The sequence below is a fragment of the Hemiscyllium ocellatum genome, chromosome 14 (genome assembly GCF_020745735.1).
Source record: "Hemiscyllium ocellatum isolate sHemOce1 chromosome 14, sHemOce1.pat.X.cur, whole genome shotgun sequence".
Lineage (NCBI taxonomy): Eukaryota > Metazoa > Chordata > Chondrichthyes > Orectolobiformes > Hemiscylliidae > Hemiscyllium > Hemiscyllium ocellatum.
Window position 1 is genome coordinate 426,952 of NC_083414.1, and position 20,853 is coordinate 447,804.

At 45.9% G+C, this 20,853-nt stretch overlaps 1 protein-coding gene across 1 annotated transcript in view; it reads left to right on the forward strand.

Annotated features, from left to right (window-relative positions):
- The first annotated feature begins 9,626 nt into the window (after nt 1-9,626).
- Nucleotides 9,627-20,853, forward strand: part of LOC132822200 (protein kinase C delta type-like) — a 107,157-nt gene continuing 95,930 nt past the window's right edge. The window contains exon 1 of the mRNA XM_060835270.1: nt 9,627-9,769. The gene's annotated coding sequence lies outside the window, so the exon portion shown is untranslated. The remainder of the gene's footprint in view (nt 9,770-20,853) is intronic.

Here is a 20,853-nt window from a genome sequence, read left to right on the forward strand (position 1 = left end):
ACTGCTGATACTGGAGATGTGCTATGGGGTATTTAGAACTTGGACAGCGCAGAACATGCCCTTCAGCCCTCCAAGTTGCGCTGATCTGTGAACTATTCTAAGCTCATCCCATCATCATCCATGTGCTTATCTAAGGATTATTTAAATCTCCCTAATGTGGCTGAGTTGACTACATTGGCAGGTAGGGCATTCCATGCCCTTACCACTCTCTGAGTAAAGAACCTGCCTCTGACATCTGTCTTAAATCTATCACCCCTCAATTTGTAGCTATGCCCTCTCATACAAGCTGACGTCATCATCCTAGGAAAAAGACTTTCACTGTCTACCCTATCTAATCCTCTGATCATCTTGTATGTCTCTATCAAATCCCTTCTTAGCCTTCTTCTCTCCAATGAGAACAGACCCAAGTCTTTCAGCCTTTCCTCATAAGACTTTCCCTCCAGACCAGGGAACATCCTGGTAAATCTCCTCTGTACCTTTTCCAATGCTTCCACATCATTCCTGTAATGGAGCGACCAGAACTGTACACAATATTCCAGGTGTGGCTGCTTGACTGCTTAACAGCACTGTCAACCAGGGTTGAAAATGTGTTGCTGGAAAAGCGCAGCGGTCAGGCAGCATCCAAGGAGCAGGAGAATCGATGTTTCGGGCATGAACCCGAAGAAGGGCTCATGCCCGAAACGTCGATTCTCCTGCTCCTTAGATGCTGCCTGACCTGCTACGCTTTTCCAGCAACACATTTTCACCTCTGATCTCCAGCATCTGCAGTCCTCACTTTCTCCTATCAACCTGGGTGGCAACTTTCTGCGATCTATGTACGTGGACTCCAAGATCCCTCTGCACATCCACACTACCAAGAAACTTTCCACTGACCCAGTACTCTGCCTTCCTGTTATTCTTCCCAAAGTGCATCACTTCACATTTAGTTGCATTAAACTCCATTTGCCACCTCTCAGCCCAATTCTGCAGTTTATCCAAGTCCCCCTGCAACCTGCAACAGTCTTTCACACTCCACTGACTTTAGTGTCACCTGCAAATTTACTAATCCATCCATCTATGCCTGCGTCTAAGTCATTTATAAAAATGACAAACATCAGTGGTCCCAAAACAGATCCTTATGGCACACCACTAGTAACTGGACTCCAGGCTGAATATTTTCCATCAACCACCACTCGCTGCCTTCTTTCAGAAAGCTAGTTTCTAATCCAAACTGCTAAATCACCCTCAATCCCATGCCTCTGCATTTTCTCCAACAGTCTACCATGTGGAACCTTATTAAAGACTTTACTGAAGTCCATGTACACCACACCAACTGCCCTACCCTCATCTACATGCTTGGTCACCTTCTCAAAAAACTTAATGAGGTTCGTGAGACACGACTTGCCCTGACGAAACCACGTTGACTATCTGAAATCAAATGGTTGCTTGCTAGATGATTATAAATCCTACCTCTTATAATCCTTTCCAAAACCTTTCCTACAACAGAAGTAAGGCTCACTGGTCTATAATTAGCTGAGTCATCTCTACTACCCTTCTTGAACAAGGGCATATGACAACTCAAAGTTTTAGCCAAAGACTCCGCTATCTCTTCCGTAGCTTCTCAGAGAATCCGCGGGTAAATTCAAGAGGGTTGGAATGTAAAAGCTGTGGAGGTTCTACTAAGACTTTATAAAGCTCTAATTAGGCCCCATTTGGAATACGGTGTCCAGTTTTGGTCCCCACACCTCAGGAAGGACATACTGGCACTGGAGCATGTCCAGCAGAGATTCACACGGATGATCCCTAGAATGTTAGGTCTAACATACGATGAACGGCTGAGGATACTGGGATTGTATTCATTAGAGTTCAGAAGGTTGAGGGGAGATCTAATAGAAACTTACAAAATAATGCATGACTTAGAAAGGGCAGACGCTGGGAATTTATGTTCGTCAGGCGGGGATACTAGAACTTGTGGGCACGGCCCTAGAATTAGAGGGGGTCAATTTAGGATGGAAATGAGGAGACATTTCTTCAGCCAGTGTGTGGTGGGCCTGTGGAATTCACTGCCACGGAGTGCAGTGGAGGCCAGGATGTTAAATGTCTTCAAGGCAGAGATTGATAAATTCTTAATCTCACAAGGAATTAAGGGATACGGGCAGAGTGCGGTAAGAGTAGATTAGATTACGTACAGTGTGGAAACAGGCCCTTCAGCTCAACAAGTCCACACCAACCCGCCGAAGCGCAACCCACCCAGACCCATTCCCCTACATTTACCCCTTCACCTAACACTATGGCAATTTAGCACGGCCAATTCACCTAACCTGCACATTTTTGGACTGTGGGAGGAAACCCACGCAGATACGGGGAGAATGTACAAACTCCACACCGTCAATCGCCTAAGGCGGGAATTGAACCTGGGTCTCTGGTGCTGCGAGGCAGCGGTGCTAACCACTGTGCCACCATGCCACCCATCAGCCATGATTGAATGACGGAGTGGACTCAATGGGTCGAATGGCCTTACTTCCGCTCCTATTTCTTATGGTCTTAAATCCCATCCGGCCAAGGCACTTCTCTACTTGTCTATCACTGTGCAGTATTTACCCGGGTGTGGGGTATTTGCCCAGGTGTGGCACATTTACCCTGGTGTGGGGATTTACCCCACTGTCAGGTATTTACCTGGGTGTGGAGTATTTACCCAGATGTGGGGTATTTACCTGGGGTGTGGTATTTACCCAATTGCGGGGTATTTATCTGGGTGTGAGGTATTTACCTCACTGTGCAGTATTTACTCAGGTGTGGGGTATTAACCCCAGGTGTGGGGTATTTACTCAGGTGCGGGGTATTTACCTGGTGTGGGGTATTAACCCCGGATGTGGGTATTTACTCGGGTGTGGGGTATTTTAAAGAACAACAGAGGATTAGTCAGAAGGAAACGGCACAGTGGCACAGTGGTTAGCACCGCTGTCTCACAGTGCCTGAGACGCGGGTTCAATTCCCGACTCAGGTGACTGACTGTGTGGAGTTTGCACGTTCTCCCTGTGTCTGCGTGGGTTTCCTCCGGGTGCTCCGGTTTCGTCCCACAGTCCAAAGGTGTGCAGGTCAGGTGAATTGGCCATGCTAAATTGCCCGTAGTGTTAGGTAAGGGGTAAATGTAGGGATATGGGTGGGTGGCGGGTCGGTGTGGACTTGTTGGGCCGAAGGGCCTGTTTCCACACTGTAACCTAATCTAAAAAGGAATTATGCTGAGAAAAAATGAGGTACGAAGGTAAACTGGCCAATAATATAAAGGAGGATAGTAAAAGTTTTTTTAGGTATGTGAAAGGCAAAAAAATGGTTAAGGCTAAAATTGGGCCCTTGAAGGCAGAAACAGGGGAATATATTACAGGGAAGAAAGAAATGGCAGAAGAATTGATTTGGTACTTCAGATCTGTGTTCACTGGGGAAGACACAAGCAATCTCCCTGAGGTAACAGTGACTGAAGGACCCGAACTGAAGGGAATTTATATTTGCCAGGAATTGGTGTTGGAGAGACTGTTGGTCTGAAGGTTGATAAGTCCCCGGGCCTGATGGTCTACATCCCAGGGTACTGAAGGAGGTGGCTCGAGAAATCGTGGATGCGTTGGTGATTATTTTCCAGAGTTCGATAGATTCGGGATCAGTTCCTGCTGATTGGAGGGTGGCTAATGTTATACCACTTTTTAAGAAAGGTGGGAGAGAGAAAACAGGAAATTATAGACCAGTTAGTCTGACCTCAGTGGTAGGAAAGATGCTGGAGTCTATTATAAAGGATGAAATTACGACACATCTGGATAGCAGTAACAGGATAGGTCAGAGTCAGCATGGATTTATGAAGGGAAAATCATGCTTGACTAATCTTCTGGAATTTTTTGAGGATGTAACTCTGAAGATGAATGAGGGAGATCCAGTAGATATAGTGTGTACCTGGACTTTCAGAAAGCTTTTGATAAAGTCCCACACAGGAGGTTAGTGAGCAAACTTAGGGCATATGGTATTGGGGGCAAAGTACTAACTTGGATTGAAAGTTGGTTGGCTGACAGGAAACAAAGAGTTGTGATAAACGGCTCCATTTTGGAATGGCAGGCAGTGACCAGTGGAGTACCGCAGGGATCAGTGCTGGGACCGCAGCTTTTTACAATATATGTTAATGATATAGAAGATGGTATTAGTAATAACATTAGCAAATTTGCTGATGATACTAAGCTGGGTGACAGGGTGAAATGTGTGAAGATGTTAGGAGATTACAGGGTGACCTGGACAAGTTAGGTGAGTGGGCAGATGCATGGCAGATGCAGTTTAATGTGGATAAATGTGTGGTTATCCACTTTGGTGGCAAGAACAGGAAGGCAAATTACTACCTAAATGGAATCAATTTAGGTAAAGGGGCAGTACAAAGAGATCTGGGTGTTCTTGTACACCAGTCAATGTAGGTACAGCAGGTAGTGAAGAAGGCTAATAGCATGCTGGCCTTCATAACAAGAAGGATTGAGTATAGAAGCAAAGAGGTTCTTCTGAAGCTGTACAGGGCCCTGGTGAGACCACACCTGGAGTACTGTGTGCAGTTCTGGTCTCCAAATTTGAGGAAAGACATTCTGGCTATTGAGGGAGTGCAGCGTAGGTTCACGTGGTCAATTCCTGGAATGGCGGGATTACCTTACACTGAAAGACTGGAGCAACTGGGCTTGTATACCCTTGAGTTTAGAAGACTGAGAGGGGATCTGATTGAGACGTATAAGATTATTAAAGGATTAGACACTCTGGAGGCAGGAAACATGTTTCTGCTGATGGGCAAGTGCCGAACCAGAGGACGCAGTTTAAAAATACGGGGTAGACCATTTAGGACAGAGATGAGGAGAAACTTCTTCACCCAGAGAGTGGTGGCTGTGTGGAATGCTCTGCCCCAGAGGGCAGTGGAGGTCCAGTCTCTGGATTCATTTAAGAAAGAGTTGCAATCAGCTCTCAAGGATAGTGGAATCAAGGGTTATGGAGATAAGGCAAGAACAGGATACTGATTAAGGATGATCAGCCATGATCATATTGAAGGGTGATGCGGGCTCGAGGGGCAGAAGGGCCAACTCCTGCACCTATTGTCTATTATTAGCCCCGGTTGTGGGGTATTTACCCAGGTGTGGGGTATTTACCCGGGTGTGGGGTATTTACCCAGGTGTGGGGTATTAACCACAGGTGTGAGGTATTTATCTGGATGCGGGATATTTACCTGGATTGGGGTATTTACCTGGGTATAGGGTATTTACCCTGGTGTGGGGTATTAAGCCCGGGTGTGGGCTATTTACCCAGGTGCGGGGTATTAACCCCAGATATGGGGTATTTACCGGGGTGTGGGGCATTTACGTGGGTGCAGGGTATTAACCCTGGGTGTGGGGTATGTACCCGGGTGTGGGGTATTTACCCAGGTGTGGGGCATTTACCCCAGGAGTGGGGTATTTACCCCGTGCTGGGTGTTAACCCCGGGTGTGGGGTATTTACCCTGGGATTGGGTTATTTACCTGGGTGGGGGGTATTTACCCAGGTGGGGGTATTTACCCAGGTGTGGGGTATTTACCTGGGTGGGGCTATTTACCCCAGGTGCAGGGTATTTACCCGGGTGTGGGGTATTAACCCAGGTGGGAGTAATATACCCAGTGCGGGGTATTTACCTGTGTGTGTATTTACCCTGGGTGGGGGTATTTATTCGTGTGTTGGGTATTTACCCAGGTGTGGGGTATTTACCCAGGTGCGGGGTATTTACCTGGGTGTTGGGTATTTACACCGGGTGTGGGTATTAACCCCGGGTGTGGGGTAATTACCCATGTGTGGGGTATTTACCTGGGTGGGGGTATTTACACTGGGCATAGGGTATTTATCTGGTTGGGGATATTTACCAGGGTGGGGGGAAATTACAGGATGCGGGATATTTACCCTGGTGCGGGGTATTTACCCAGATGTAGGGTATTTACCCGGGTGGGAGTATTTACCCAGGTGGGGGTATTTTCCTCAGGTGGGTATATTTATTCGGGTGTTCGGTATTTTCCCAGGTGTGGGGTGTTTATCCAGAAGAGGGTATTTACCAGAGTGTGGAGTATTTACCCTAGTGGGGGTTATTTATCTGTGTGCGGGGTATTTACCCAGGTGGGGGCATTTACCCTGGGTGGGGGTATTTACCAGGGTGTCGGGTATTTATCCAGGTGGGGGTATTTACCCAGGTATGGGGTATTAACCCGGGGTGCGTGTTATTTACCCGTGTGTGGCGTATTTACCCGGGTAGGGTGTATTTACCCCAGGTGGGGATATTTACATGGGTGGGGGCATTTACCAGGTTGGGGGTATTTACAGGATGCGAGGTATTTACCCGGGTGTAGGGTATTTACCCAGGTGTGGGGTATTTACCCAGGTGTGGGGTGTTTAATTGGGTGTTTGTATTTACCCCAGGTGTGGGATATTTACCCGGGTGTGGAGTATTTACCCAGGAGGGGGGTATTTACCCAGATGTTGGGCATTTACCCAGGTGGGGGTATTTACCCAGATGGGTGCTATTTACCCGGGTGTGGGGTATTTTCCTCAGGTGGGGGTATTCACCCGGGTGTTGAGTATTTACCCAGGTTTAGGATATTTACCCGGGTGGGGGTATTTACCCGGATGTGGATATTTACCCAGGTGCAGGTATTTACCCAGGTGTGAAGTATTTACACAGGTGCGGATTATATACCCGGGTATAGGGTATTTACCCCAGGTGCGGAGTATTTACCTGGGTGAGGGTATTTACCCAGGTGGGGCTTTTACCCAGGTTTGTGGTATTTACCTGAGTTGGGGGTAATTACCTATGTTCGGGGTATTTACCCAGGTGGGGGTATTTACCCGGGTGTGGGATATTTACCTGGGTGTGGGTAATTTACCCATGTTTGCGGTATTTACCCAGGTGGGAGGTATTTATCCAGATGTGGGATATTTACCGGGTATGGGGTATTTACCCGGGTGGGGGTATTTTCCCAGGTGGCAGGTATTTATCTGGTTGCGGGCTATTTACCCGGGTATGGGGTATTTACTCGTGTGAGGGTATTTACCCGGGTGGGGTTATTTACCTGGGTGCGGGTATTTACCTGGAAAACTACTACCCGGGTGGCAGGTATTTATCCGGATATGGGGTATTTACCCAGGTGGAAGGTATTTACCCGGGTACTGGGTATTTACCCGTGTGGGAGTATTTACCAGGGTGCGGGTATTTACCCATTTGGGGGGATATTTACCCTGTTGGGGGCGGAAACCGGGTGGGGGTATTTACCTGGTTATGGGCTATTTACCCAGGTATGGGGCATTTACCCGGTTGATGGGTATTTACACAGGTGCGGGTATTTAACCGGGTGGGGGTATTTACCCGGGTATGGGGTATTTACCTGGGTATGGGGTATTTACCCGGGTGGGGGGTATTTACCTGGTTGGGGCTATTTACCTGGGTGGGGGGTATTTACCCGGGTGGGGGGGTATTTAACCGGTTGGGGGGTATTTAACCGGGTGCGTGGTATTTACCCGGTTGGGGTGTATTTACCCGAGTGTGGGGTATTTACCCGGGTGGGGGTATTTATCCAGATGGGGGTATTTATCCAGGTGGGGGGTATTTAACCGGGTATGGGGTATTTACCCGGGTGTGGGGGTATTTACCCGGGTGGGGGTATTTACCCGGGTGGGGTATTTACCCGAATATGGGGGTATTTACCCGGGTATGGGGTATTTATCCGGGTGGGGGTATTTACCCGGGTGGGAGGTATTTACCCGGGTATGGGGTATTTACCCGGGTGGGGGTATTTATCCGGGTGGGGGGTATTTACTCGGGTGGGGGTATTTACCCGGGTATGGGGGTATTTACCTGGGTGGGGGTATTTACCCGGGTATGGGGGTATTTACCCGGGTGGGGGTTATTTACCCGGGTGGGGGTTATTTACCCGGGTATGGGGGTATTTATCTGGGTGGGGGGTATTTACCCGGGTGGGTATATTTACCCGGGTATGGGGGTATTTATCCGGGTGGGGGTATTTACTCGGGTGGGGGTATTTATCCGGGTGGGGGGTATTTACTCGGGTGGGGGTATTTACCCGGGTATGGGGGTATTTACCCGGGTGGGGGTATTTACCCGGGTATGGGGGTATTTACCCGGGTGGGGGTTATTTACCCGGGTGGGGGTTATTTACCCGGGTATGGGGGTATTTATCCGGGTGGGGGGTATTTACCCGGGTGGGTATATTTACCCGGGTGCGGGGTATTTATCCGGGTGGGGGTATTTACCCGGGTGGGGATATTTACCCGGGTGCGGGGTATTTATCCGGGTATGGGGTATTTACCCGGGTGGGGGTTATTTACCCGGGTATGGGATATTTACCCGGGTGCGGGGTATTTACCCGGGTATGAGGTATTTATCCGGGTGGGGCGTATTTACCTGGGTATGGGGTATTTACCCGGGTATGGGGGTATTTACCCGGGTAGAACATAGAACATAGAAGGATACAGCGCAGTACAGGCCCTTCGGCCCTCGATGTTGCGCCGACCGAGTCCTACCTAACCTATACTAGCCCAATAACTTCCAAATGCCTATCCAATGCCCGCTTAAATGAACATAAAGAAGGAGAGTTCACCACTGATACGGGCAGGGCATTCCATGAACTCACAACCCGCTGTGTGAAGAATCTACCCCTAACATCTGTCCTATACCTACCACCCCTTAATTTAAAGCTATGTCCCCTAGTAACACCTGACTCCATTAGCGGTAAAAGGTTCTTAGTATCTACCCTATCTAAACCCCTAATCATCTTATACACTTCTATCAGATCTCCCCTAAACCTTCTCTTCTCCAATGAGAACAGCCCCAAGTGCCTCAGCCTTTCCTCATACGATCTTCCTACCATTCCAGGCAACATCCTGGTAAACCTCCTCTGCACTCGTTCTAAAGCTTCCACATCCTTCCTATAGTATGGCGACCAAAACTGCACACAATACTCCAGATGAGGCCTCACCAGAGTCTTATACATGGGTTATTTACCCGGGTATGGGATATTTACCCGGGTGGGGGCTATTTACCCGGGTGTGGGGGTATTTATCCGGGTGTGGGGGTATTTACCCGGGTGTGGGGTATTTACCCGGGTGGGGGTATTTACCCGTGTATGGGGTATTTACCCGGGTATGGGGTATTTACCCGGGTATGGGGGTATTTACCCGGGTGGGGGTTATTTACCCGGGTATGAGGTATTTACCCGGGTGGGGGTATTTATCCGGGTGGGGGGCATTTACCCGGGTGGGGGTATTTACCCGGGTATGAGGTATTTACCCGGGTGGGGGTATTTACCCGGGTATGGGGTATTTACCCGGGTATGGGGTATTTACCCGGGTGGGGGGTATTTACCCGGGTATGGGGTATTTACCCGGGTGGGGTGTATTTACCCGGGTATGGGGTATTTACCCGGGTATGGGGTATTTACCCGGGTGGGGGGTATTTACCCGGGTATGGGGTATTTACCCGGGTATGGGGTATTTACCCGGGTATGGGGTATTTACCCGGGTGGGGGCGGGAACCGGGTAAATTTTGGGCGGGCTGTTTTGTACCTGGGTGACGTCACGGCTGCCACTTCCTGAAAAAGCGGCGGAGGCGGAGCCGGCCCGAGACCGACCGAGTGTCCCGTGTGTGACCGGCCCAGAGTGAGCCTTCCCCCGGCTCCCGGACCCCCATCGGACCGCACCCGAGAGACTGCAGCTGCTCCGACAGCGGAGTCGCGCCCAGCGCCGGGAGGTGAGCGCCTTTACACCCACTCCAGCTCGTCCCCCCCCCCCCCCCCGGCTCCCTCCCTGTCTGACCCGCACACCCCCCCGGCTCCCTCCCTGTCTGACCCGCACCCCCCCCCCCCGGCTCCCTCCCGGCTCCCTCCCTGTCTGACCCGCACACCCCCCCCCCCGGCTCCCTCCCTGTCTGACCCGCACCCCCCCCCCCCCCGGCTCCCTCCCTGTCTGACCCGCACCCCCCCGCCCCCGGCTCCCTCCCTGTCTGACCCGCACACCCCCCCCGGCTCCCTCCCTCACTGTCTCACGCCCTCCTTATCTTACACCGTCTGCGACAAAACTTAGAAAAACTCCAGCAACTTTTGCCACAGTTTCTCTAAATCTCTCCTCGTACCAGCTCAGCATTAATTTTTTTTAAAATCGAAACCACCTTCTAAGTGGCCTCCCGTCCAACCGTGATGTGACTGTATTTGCTTTACCAAACCCTTCATAACTTTTAAGATCATCTTGGCCTTGACCAGGAAGAGTTCCAGTTCTCCGACGCAGTCTCCTCCTAATTATAATTCACTAGTTTCTTTAACCTGCATAATGCTGCCACTGCCTTTTAACGTGCTTCCTGTAATGGGACTCCCAAAACTGTTGGTAAAACAGTATTTACTTAAAAATCTGTTATAGTCCCCTGTTTATAAAAACTGAATTGTTACCTTTTTTCATAACTCTATCCAAAATCATTTTCAGAGTTGTGTGCATGACCCCAAACTGCAATGCCCTTCATTCCTCTTTCTCCTCCAAAATATATAGGTCTTTGCACTTATGCATAAGATTACATCTGTCAGGTCTTTCTGTTGTGCTGTTGTCCCATTTATTCATTTGTCTAACCATAGACAGAATTTCTTACAATAGCTTCACTTTGCTCTCCCCCACCATTAACTCTGGTGTCCCTCAAGGGTTGATCATCAACCCCTCTTATTTCAAGCTTCACATTGCCCCTCAGTGACATTGTCTAAATTCAGTCTTTTCATTTTAAGACATTAAATTCATGAGTTACATATTGCTAACACCAAGCTCTACCTCAGCTGCAGCCCCTCTACTCTTGGCTCCAAGTCATCAATGACTGCTAGTCCTTACCCAAACTGTATGAGCAGAAATTTCTTCTAGTTAAATCTTGAGTGGTAAGAAGCCATTGTCTTCAGCCCTGACTACAAATCCATTCCTTTAAATTGCCAACTCTATCCCTCTCCTTAGCAACTCTCTGATGCTAAACCTTGCACAACCTTTGTTGAATTTTTGACCCTGAGATAATGTTCCAAATTTGTATAAATACATGTCATCACTAATGCTTCCTATATCCACCAACACTGTCCCTTTTCCTTACCTCATCTGGTCCTGAAACTCCTTTTCTTTCCCTTGTTACCTATAATTACTCAATTCAGAATTCCTCTTGGTTGCGTGCCTTCATTTTCCATAACATCTCCACCACAAGTTCATTTAAAATTCTGACGCCACTGTCTTAACTTGTATCAAGTCTTGTTCACCTCTTACTCTTCTGCTCCTTGACCTAAATTGGTTCCTGTTTAAGCAATGTTTTCATTTTAAAATTCCAAGCCATGTCCTTCCCTCTCTTCTTTGTAATCTCTTCTAATCCCATGTCCCTCAACGATCTCTGTCTTGTTAAATCACTTTGTGTTGTGGGCATGCCTTTGGCTGCCTTGGCCCTAAGCTTTGAAGTTCCCTCCCTGAACTTTTCTGTCTCTAACATGATTTACTCTGTTTAACCCAGAAGGTAGTGAGGGTCCTGAATGGGTGTTCAACACAGAAAAGCTCACTGCATTTACAAAGTTCTGGAATATGCTCTGAACCCACATTGATACAAATCAAAAGTTGGAAAATAGAATTGAATTGGATAGTTGATTCTTGGCAGTTTAGACACAATGTTGCAATTTTCCCTGATTCATAAAGGTCTGTTTAAAATTCCTTAAAGCCTACCTTATTTATCAAACTTTTGATCAGCTTTCCAAACTGAAGAACAGAATTTATATTGTAGGTCAATGACCTCTAGTCCTATTCACATCTGTTGCAGTAACTGTAACATCCTTCCATAGCTCCAAATGCCTCTCCCTTGACAGGATGGAACCTGAGAGGATATTTAGAGACTAGAACCCAGGGACACCGTTTAGAAGTAAGGAGTCCCAAATTTAAGATAAGGAGGAATTTTTCTCTTTTGTGAGGATCCTTAGACTGTGGGATTCCGTTCCCTAGTGAGCACTGCCCATCGTCCATCTCAACCTGGAATACATTTAAAATTTGCATCTACAATTGACTCGAAGGTCATGTGGACAAGCAGCAAAGTGATTGTAAAGGCACACTCAAATCATCAACGATCTTACTGAATGGTGGTGGGGGCTGGAGGGGCTGAATGGCTTTCTCCAGCTACTTGTATCTCCCTGATTTTCTTTAGAGTTGAATTTTAATTCACTATATTGACATGTCTTGTTGCTTCTTCCTAAGATTGCTATCTGCCCTGAAATGTTTATCCTTTAATCTGAGAATATATTCTCAATAATTCAGCTAAAAGTTTCTATTCCATCAGTTTTATTAATACTAATCATCTTCCATGTCTTGATCCAAGATTTAACCATGATGATATTGTGTTTTGATCCTTTTGTAACTGTTCATTTCATGTTATTCACAACCATTTGGTTGAACCCATTAAGTTTCGTAGTCACTTTGGCACAGAAAGTACAATGAAGCCATTGATTCTCGGCTGTTCTCTGTAGGCCAGTGAGTTTGTTCATTTGCTTGCTTCCTATGGTCTGTCAAATGCCCATCATTGATCATTTCTACTTCCACTCCTGGGCAATATGTTCCAGGTTATTACCACTCGCTGTGTACGAAAGTTCTTCCTTTTCTTCCCCCGACCTTGCATCTTTATTTTAATCATTTACATGATGTGGGCATCACTGGTTGGGCCAGCATTTATTGCCTGTCCCGAGTTGCTGTTGAGAAGGTGCTGATAAACTACCACCTTGAACCACTGCGGTCCATGTAGGTATACTCATAATTCCCTTAGGGAATTCCAGGATTTTAACAGCAACACCGAAGGAACAGCAAGTCAAGATGAGTGGTTTGGAGGGGAACTTGCAGGTGGTGATGTTCCTATGTATCTGTTGCCCTTGTCCTTCTTGATGGAAGTGGCCATTGTTTGTTTGTAAGATGCTGTCTAAGGATTTTTGCTGAATTTCTGCAGTGTGTCTTGTAGATAGTACACACTGCAGCTACTGAGTATCAGTTTCTAATCGACCTATTCAGGGATGTCATTATACACTTTTTGGAGCAAGTGGGACCTGAACCAGGGCCTCACGGTTCAGCGTTAGGGTCACTACCACTGCACCACAAGAGGGCCTTATTCTGCTGATATTGGCAGATTCCATGTTCTTAGTAAATACACAGATGTATGTTCATTACAATATTCTAGTACTGTTGTAGAAAGAGTGCAGCAAAGGTCTACCAGACTGCTTCCTGGGCTGGCAGAGCTGACACATGAAAAGAGGTTGAATCAGTTAGAATTGTATTTTCTGGAATTCAGAAGGATGAAGTGGGGTGTGACCCTCATTGAAAGCTCAGATTCTAACAGGACTAGACAAGGTAAATGCAAAAAAGATACCCCCAATGGTGGGGAAGTCTAGAACCAAGGGTTCTAAATGGTTTACCCCCTATCCTTAGATGGAGGTGAGGAGAAATTCCTTTACTCTGAGTGGAATTCACTACAAAAGAAAGTAGTCAAGGACAAAACATTTTATGATTTTAAGCGCTGAATATAGTACTTAGAACTGAAGGGATCAAAGGATATGGAGGAAAGCAAGAACAGGTTATTGATTTAGACCATAATGAATGTCTGAGCAGGCTCCAAGGGCTGAATGCCCTACAGTGGCTCCTCTTTTCCATGTTTCTGTGCTGTTTGCTTCTAAGCACATACCATCCTCTCTGTCATCAACCTGGTTCATTCCACATCTGATCTGTTTACAACTCTTCTCTTTACAATTTAAATGCTGTTGAAAAATTTTTGTTTTCATTATTGTTGACTGCCATTCCATTGCCATATTTTCTTTGTCAGTTTTATTTTTCTCTTCATCTCTCTTATTAACCTATTGCATTTGACTTCAAGTCATTTGACATGTGTCATGCTTTTGCTTTATGATTTCTCTCCCTTGTCATCCAGGGAACCCTGTTTTTGGCTTCCTCATCTTTTGTCTTGCTGGATTATATTAAACTTCTGCCTGAAGAATCTCTTCCTTAAGAATAATCCATTGTTCCAATGCGGATTTTCCTGTCTGTTTCTGGTTCCATTGCATCCTGACTGAATTCCCCCTCGTCACATTGGAATTGGGTCTCTTGTGCTTTAAATTCTACATTTAAAACTTTTATTGCTGCTTTCCATCGTTCACAAGGTTGACATTAGCAGTGATCAGAGCTGAAAAATATGTTGCTGGAAAAGCACAGCAGGTCAGGCAGCATCCAAGGAGCAGGAGAATCGACGTTTCGGGCATGAGCCCTTCTTCAGGAACGAAATGTCGAATCTCCCGCTCCTTGGATGCTGCCTGACCTGCTGCGCTTTTCCAGCTACACATTTTTCAGCTCTGATGACTGCAAATGCTGGAGTATATCAGAGCTGAAAAATGTGTAGCTGGAAAAGCGCAGCAGGTCAGGCAGCATCCAAGGAGCAGGAGATTCGACATTTTGTTCCTGAAGAAGGGCTCATGCCCGAAACGTCGATTCTCCTGCTCCTTGGATGCTGCCTGACCTGCTGCGCTTTTCCAGCTACACATTTTTCAGCTCTGATATACTCCAGCATTTGCAGTCCTCAATTTCTCCTCATTATCAGTGATCACCCTCTAGGTCATTCAACAATCCAGCCTTTCTAATCAATCTGAATATACTGATTAAGGAAATCCACCTTAATACAATGCAGAAATATATTCGCCAGCTCGCCCTTTTCTCTAACATTGATTACCTAATTATAACTCTGATTAAGTTTCCCACTGTCATTTGGGGGTCGGTTGAATATCCAAATTGTGTTGTCTTGCACTTTTTTTACATCTCTGCTCTAACCAATTGAACTCTGTTATTTCCCCTTCAAGAGCATGCCCCTGTCTCTTCAACGTCACATTATCTTGTTTATTCAGAACTGTCATCCTCCACTGTTTCTGAACAGTTCATATTGTTGCAAATTTAAATGTTTTTAAGCTAGGTGAAAGTTGGCCTTCAATAAGGTGTTCCTTGTTTAAATATTTACTTCACTAGTGTGTGAATGTGAAGTCTTTCATGTGAGCACTCAAAGCACACTAAGTTTGGCAACTCACTTTAAGATCTGCTGCATACCTTACACTCCAGCTTTCAAAGGCAGTTAATGTCATTGGGTCATGTGGACCCTAATGTTGGTTTGCTTTGCCTCCCTCCCATGCTATCACCTGGTTCACTTTGATATCAGGTAATGTACCTTTTTCTCACCACTAATAAAGCTCATCATCACCCCGTAGAAATTTCTGCTGTTACTGTTCTCCTGATTTCTCAGTCTATAATTCAGCTGTTGGGCATTCAAATTAAGGTTCACTTTTACAGAGCTGTGTACAGTTTGATTACCTTCTCTTGTGACATGTGACCTATTGCTTGGTTGTAGTTTTAAGTTCCCTGGTTTTGTAATTACTGCTGTCCTTTGGGTGTTTTGAGTCTGAGGCAGTTTCTGAAGTCTTTGTGGCTTTTTTAAAAAAAAAGTTCAGGTGGCTATCACTGGCTGGGCCAGCATTTACTACCTGTCCCAAGTTGCACTTAAGAAGATGGTGGTGAGCTGCTGTTTGAACTGCTGCAATCACAGGGAGGTAGGGACACTAGTAGGGCCAAGGGACTCAGGTAGGGACACTGTTGTTAGGGAGCTCTAGGATTTTGACCCAGTGATGGTAAAAGAACAGCAAGCAATATATTTCCAAGTCCGGGTAGTGTGTGGCTTGGAGGGGACCTTGTAGGGTCTGGTGCCTCTCCTGCCTTGAGTTGTTTCTTGGAGCTGAATGAGTATGTGTTACTTGTACATCACGAATGATACACTTCATCTTATTTGTGTAACATTGCATCAGCCACGGACCTTTGCAAGTGTACTTCTTATACTAGTATAGTCTGATTTGAAACAAAGACCTGCTTGATGTGTGTGTCTTTGGCCTCACGAACATTTATTGCAAACTGTTATTTGCCCTGAGAAGATCGGTATTGGAAAGGGAGTTTAAAAACAGACATTCAGGATGTATGCACAGAACACCAGTTGAGAAGGTTATATGGAGTCCTTGACTTTTTCATTAAAATGCAGTATATAAGCAAGGAGTCATGAAATACTGTTTAGACTTCAGTGGGACTTGTCTAGTCACTGCACACCAGGAAGGATTTCTGCCCTTGGAGAAGGTACGGGAAATTTCACAGAAATAGTATTACAGATGAGGGTGTTTAGTTTGGTTGAGAGTTTGGAAATCTGGTTTTGCTCTCTTTAGAGCAGAGGCAGTTGAGTGGATTTAATAAAGATGTTAAAATCCTGAGAGGGTTGGTTATATAGGTGGAGAGAAACTGTTCCCAGTGCTAGGAGAGTTGGCAATCAGATGTAGGGTAATTGCCATAAAGCCTGGGGAGATTATTTTTTTTTAACAGGAAGTTATGTCCAGGAAAATACTGCTATCTGGGCAGCGAAAGGAGATCGGATCAAACACAATGGAGAAATTTACAGGGGTGTGGGATTAATCGTGTACATACAGACTTTCAATGAACTCTGAAAGGACTTGAAGGGGCAATTAAGAGTCATTAATTATCTAGGTGGTCTGGAGTTCCAAAGGTCCAGATCTGGTAAGATGAGTGAGTTTCCTTCTCTAAAGGTCATTCATGAACTGGTGTGTTTTTCCAACAAAGTAAGTTTTGTGGTAACTTGAGTATATTTTTTACCTCCAGATCTTTGACAAGTTGAATTCAAACCGTCCTGCTGAAGTTTGAACTTGTGTTCTGTGGGTTATTATCCTGGATGCATCTAGTTTGATCAATTTGAACCAAGGACAATAATGTAAATTAATGATGGTCCCAATTTGTCAGAGTCCTTTTTCAAGGTTATTCTCCCTGCACCTGAGATGGATCAGTTACACACTTTGTTCCTGCTCTGTCTCTGTTACATGGCAGCTGTAGATACTATCATCTCTGAGTTGTACAGCTGGCTTTGGTTCCCTGTTACAGCAGGATTGGCTTGAGCAATGTTTCTTGGTAATTCAGTTTCTACATAAATTCTATAAATTAGGAAAATGTACATTGTATTATGGCATGGATTCCAGATAATTACATGGCATCATACAGTATAAAGCTGTAGCATAAAGATGCCTGCCTTGGTTCAGTCACTCTCTCTGTCATGGTATCAATGCTGTGCATTCTCACATTCAGCTGTATGTATTGTTATCACATACAATCAGTCAACACAGAACCCAGACTGTGCAAGTCCTGGATACAGTCACTGTGTGAGTGTGTTGCTAATAAAGTTTTAAGGTATGTCTCCATAAGAAGCTCACTTTCTAGGTATATGTCGTACAAAGTAAAATTATAGAAATCTGCAAACCCCATGAGTCCATTTTTGAATAGACTAATGCCATTGGGAGTGATATTTGTTTGATTTCTGATTCACTCACAAGGCATGGGTGTCACTGGCTGGGCCCAGCATTTATTGCCTGTTCCCAGTTGCCCCTTGAGAAGGTGGTGGTGAGCTGCCTTCTTGAACCGCTGTAGTCCACCTGCTATAGGTAGACCCACAAAGCCCTTTGGGAGAGAATTCCAGGTTTTTGACCCAGTGACAGTGAAGGAATGGCAATCTATTTTAAGGCAAGATGGTGAATGGCTTGGAGTGGAACTTTAAGGTGGTGGTGTTCCCATGTATCTGCTGCCCTTGTCCTTCTAGATGGAAGTGGTCATAGATTTGAAAAATCCCTGTTGCCTAAGGATCACTTTGTAAATTTCTGCAGTGTCTCTTGCACTTAGTATACACCACTGTGACTGAGTGGTGGTGGTGGAGAGAGTGGATGTGGTGCCCATCAAGTGGGATCCTTTTTCCTGGATGGTGTCAAGCTGCTTGGAGCTCCCCCCCCCCCCCCCCCCCCCCCCCACCACCACCCGGGAAGTAGGGATTATTCCATCACATTTCTGATTTGTGCCTTGCAGATGGGCAGGTTTTGGGAGGTGAGTTACTCGCTGCAGTTTTCCCAGCCTCTGACCAGACTTTAAAACATAGAACTGTACTGTACAGCACAGGATCGGGCCCTTCGCCCCACAATGTGTCTGGCACCCCCACCCCCCACCCAGCAGTGTGTTCTAGACTCCTACCACTGTGTTCTTTTTTAAAAAAAACTTGCCTCACCCATCTCCTTTGAACTTTCCTCCTGTCAACTTAAATGCATACATCTTGCAGCCACTGTATTTATATGGCTGGTCCATATCAGTTTATGGTCAATGGTAACACCAAGGATGTTGATAGTGGGGAATTCAGTGATAGAACGTAGAACATTACAAGCCTTTCAGCCCGTGATGTTGTGTCGAGCATTTATCACTGTCCATGTGCTTGTCCAGGAGTCGCTTAAATGTCCTTAATGTCTCTGACTCTGCTACCGCTGCTAGCAGTGCATTCCACACACCCACCACTCTCTGCATAAAGAACCTACCTCTGACATCTCCCCTACATCTTTCTCCAATCACCTTAAAATTATGACCCCCTCATGATAGACATTTCTGCCGTGGGAAAAAGTCTCTGGCTATCTACTCTATCGATGCCTCTCATTACCTTGTTCACTTCTGTCAAGTCACCTCTCTTCTTTCTTCTTCTGTCTAGTGTGAAAAGACCTAGTTCACTCAACCTCGCTCTTCATAAGAGAAGCCATCCAATCCAGGCAGCATCCTGGTAAATCCCCCTGCGCCTCCTCTAAAGCATCTACGTCCTTCCTATAATGGGGTGACCAGAACTGGACAAAAGTTTCCAAGTATGATCTAACCAGGGTTTTGTAGTGTTACAGCAAAACCTCGCAGCTCTTAAACTCAATCCCCCTGCTAATGAAAGTCAACACAAATGCACCTTCTTAACAACCCCATCAACTTGGATGGCAACTTTGAGGGATCTATTTACATGGAGCCCAAGATCCTGCTGTTCTTTCTCACTGCCAAGAATCCTGTCTTTAACCCTGTATTCAGCATTCAAATTTGACCTTCCAAAATGAATCACTTCGCATTTGGCCAGGTTAAACTCCCATCTGCCACTTCTCAGCTTAGCATCCTGTCAATGTCCGTTGTAGCCAGCAACAGTCCTCAGCACTATCTACAAAACCACTGACCTTTGTGTCATCGGCAAACGTACAACCCAACCTGCCACTTCTTCATCCAAGTCAATTATAAAAACTACAAAGAGCAGAGGCCCAAGAACAGATTCCTGTGGGACACCACTATTCACTGACCTCCAGGTGGAATACTTTCCATTCACTACCACTCACTGTCTTCTTTCAGACAGCCAAATTTCCCTGTATCTCATACCTCTTAACTTTCTGAATAAGCCTACTGTGGGGAACCTTATCAAATGCCTTCCTGAAATCCATACACAGTAGAATGAGGTGAGTGGGGAGTATTTTGTTTGGATAATTGATTGATTGTTTGGATAATCAATCTGATTGTTAACAAGCGATAATTTGAGTGCCGGGTATCGAACATTTCTCAGTTATCCGGTAATGCACACTCTAATGCCGATTAACTGGTAACTAAATGCTAAGTTGCCTAAGCCATTTTAACGGGTCCTTGAGATCTTGTTTGGATAATTGGAAATTTGAATAATTGATCAGATAATCGAGGTTGTACTGTACACTACATCCACTGCCCAACCTTTGTCAACTTGTCTCGTTATGTCTTCAGAGTTCAAGGCTTGTATGGCATGACCTGCCCTCTCAAAGCCATGCTGACTATCTTTAATCAAACTGCTTTCCAAATATTCATAAATCCTACCTCTCGGAATCCTTTCTAGTACCTTGCTTAGCACAGATGTTTCTCCATCTTGATGCTTCCCAGAATTTCCAGCACATCTACTTCCTTAATATCAATCTGTTCAAGCCTATCAACCTGGATAATGGTGTTCTCACTTTCAACAAGGTCCCTCTCATTAGTATATACTCATTTAGGGCCTTCTCTGCCAATTCAGACTCCAGGCACAAGTTCCCTCCACTATGCCTCATCAACCCTCCCCTCCTTATGATCATCCTCATGTAAGTGTAGGATGCCTTTTGGGTTTTCCCTAATCCTTCCCGCTAAGCATTTCTTGTGATTTTCCTCCCCCAGCTGTCCTCAGTCCATTTTTGAGTTCCTTCCCGGTTATGTTGTTACCCTCAAGCCCTGTCTGATTCTTGTCTCCTCAACCTTAAGCTTGCTATTGATGAGAAGCTCCTGCTCTCTTGCCATCCAAAGCTCCTTCACCTTACCATTCCTTGCCTGTCCCCAGTGAGACAAAGTTATCCAACACACTCTCAACAAGTGCTCCTTAAACAGCCAACACATTTCTGTTGTGCCTTTCCCGTAGAACAATTGTTCCCAAATTATACTCCACAGTTCCTGTCTAATAGCAGTATAATTTCCCCTTCCCCAATTAAATACCTTCCCATACCATCTGTTCCTATCCCTTTTTATGGCTATGATAAAGGTGAGGCAGTTGTGGTCACAGTCACCGAAATGCTCTCCCACCGAGATTTGACACCTGGCCCAACCTGTTGCCTAACGCCAAATCCAATATGGCCTCCCCCTAGTCAGCCTATCTACAGGAATCCCTTCTGGACACCTGACAATTGGCTCCAATCAATATTGGGGGAAGTTGAAGTCACCTATAACAACAACTGTTATATCTGCATCTTTCCAAGGTCTGCTGTCTAATCTGTTCTTCCATTTCTCTGCTGCTATTGGGGGGAAGTCTATAGAAAACACTCAAAGGGACTACTCCTTTCCTATTACTGACTTTCACACATACTCAGTCGACAAACCTTCCTCAAGAACCTTTTCTGCAGCTGTGAT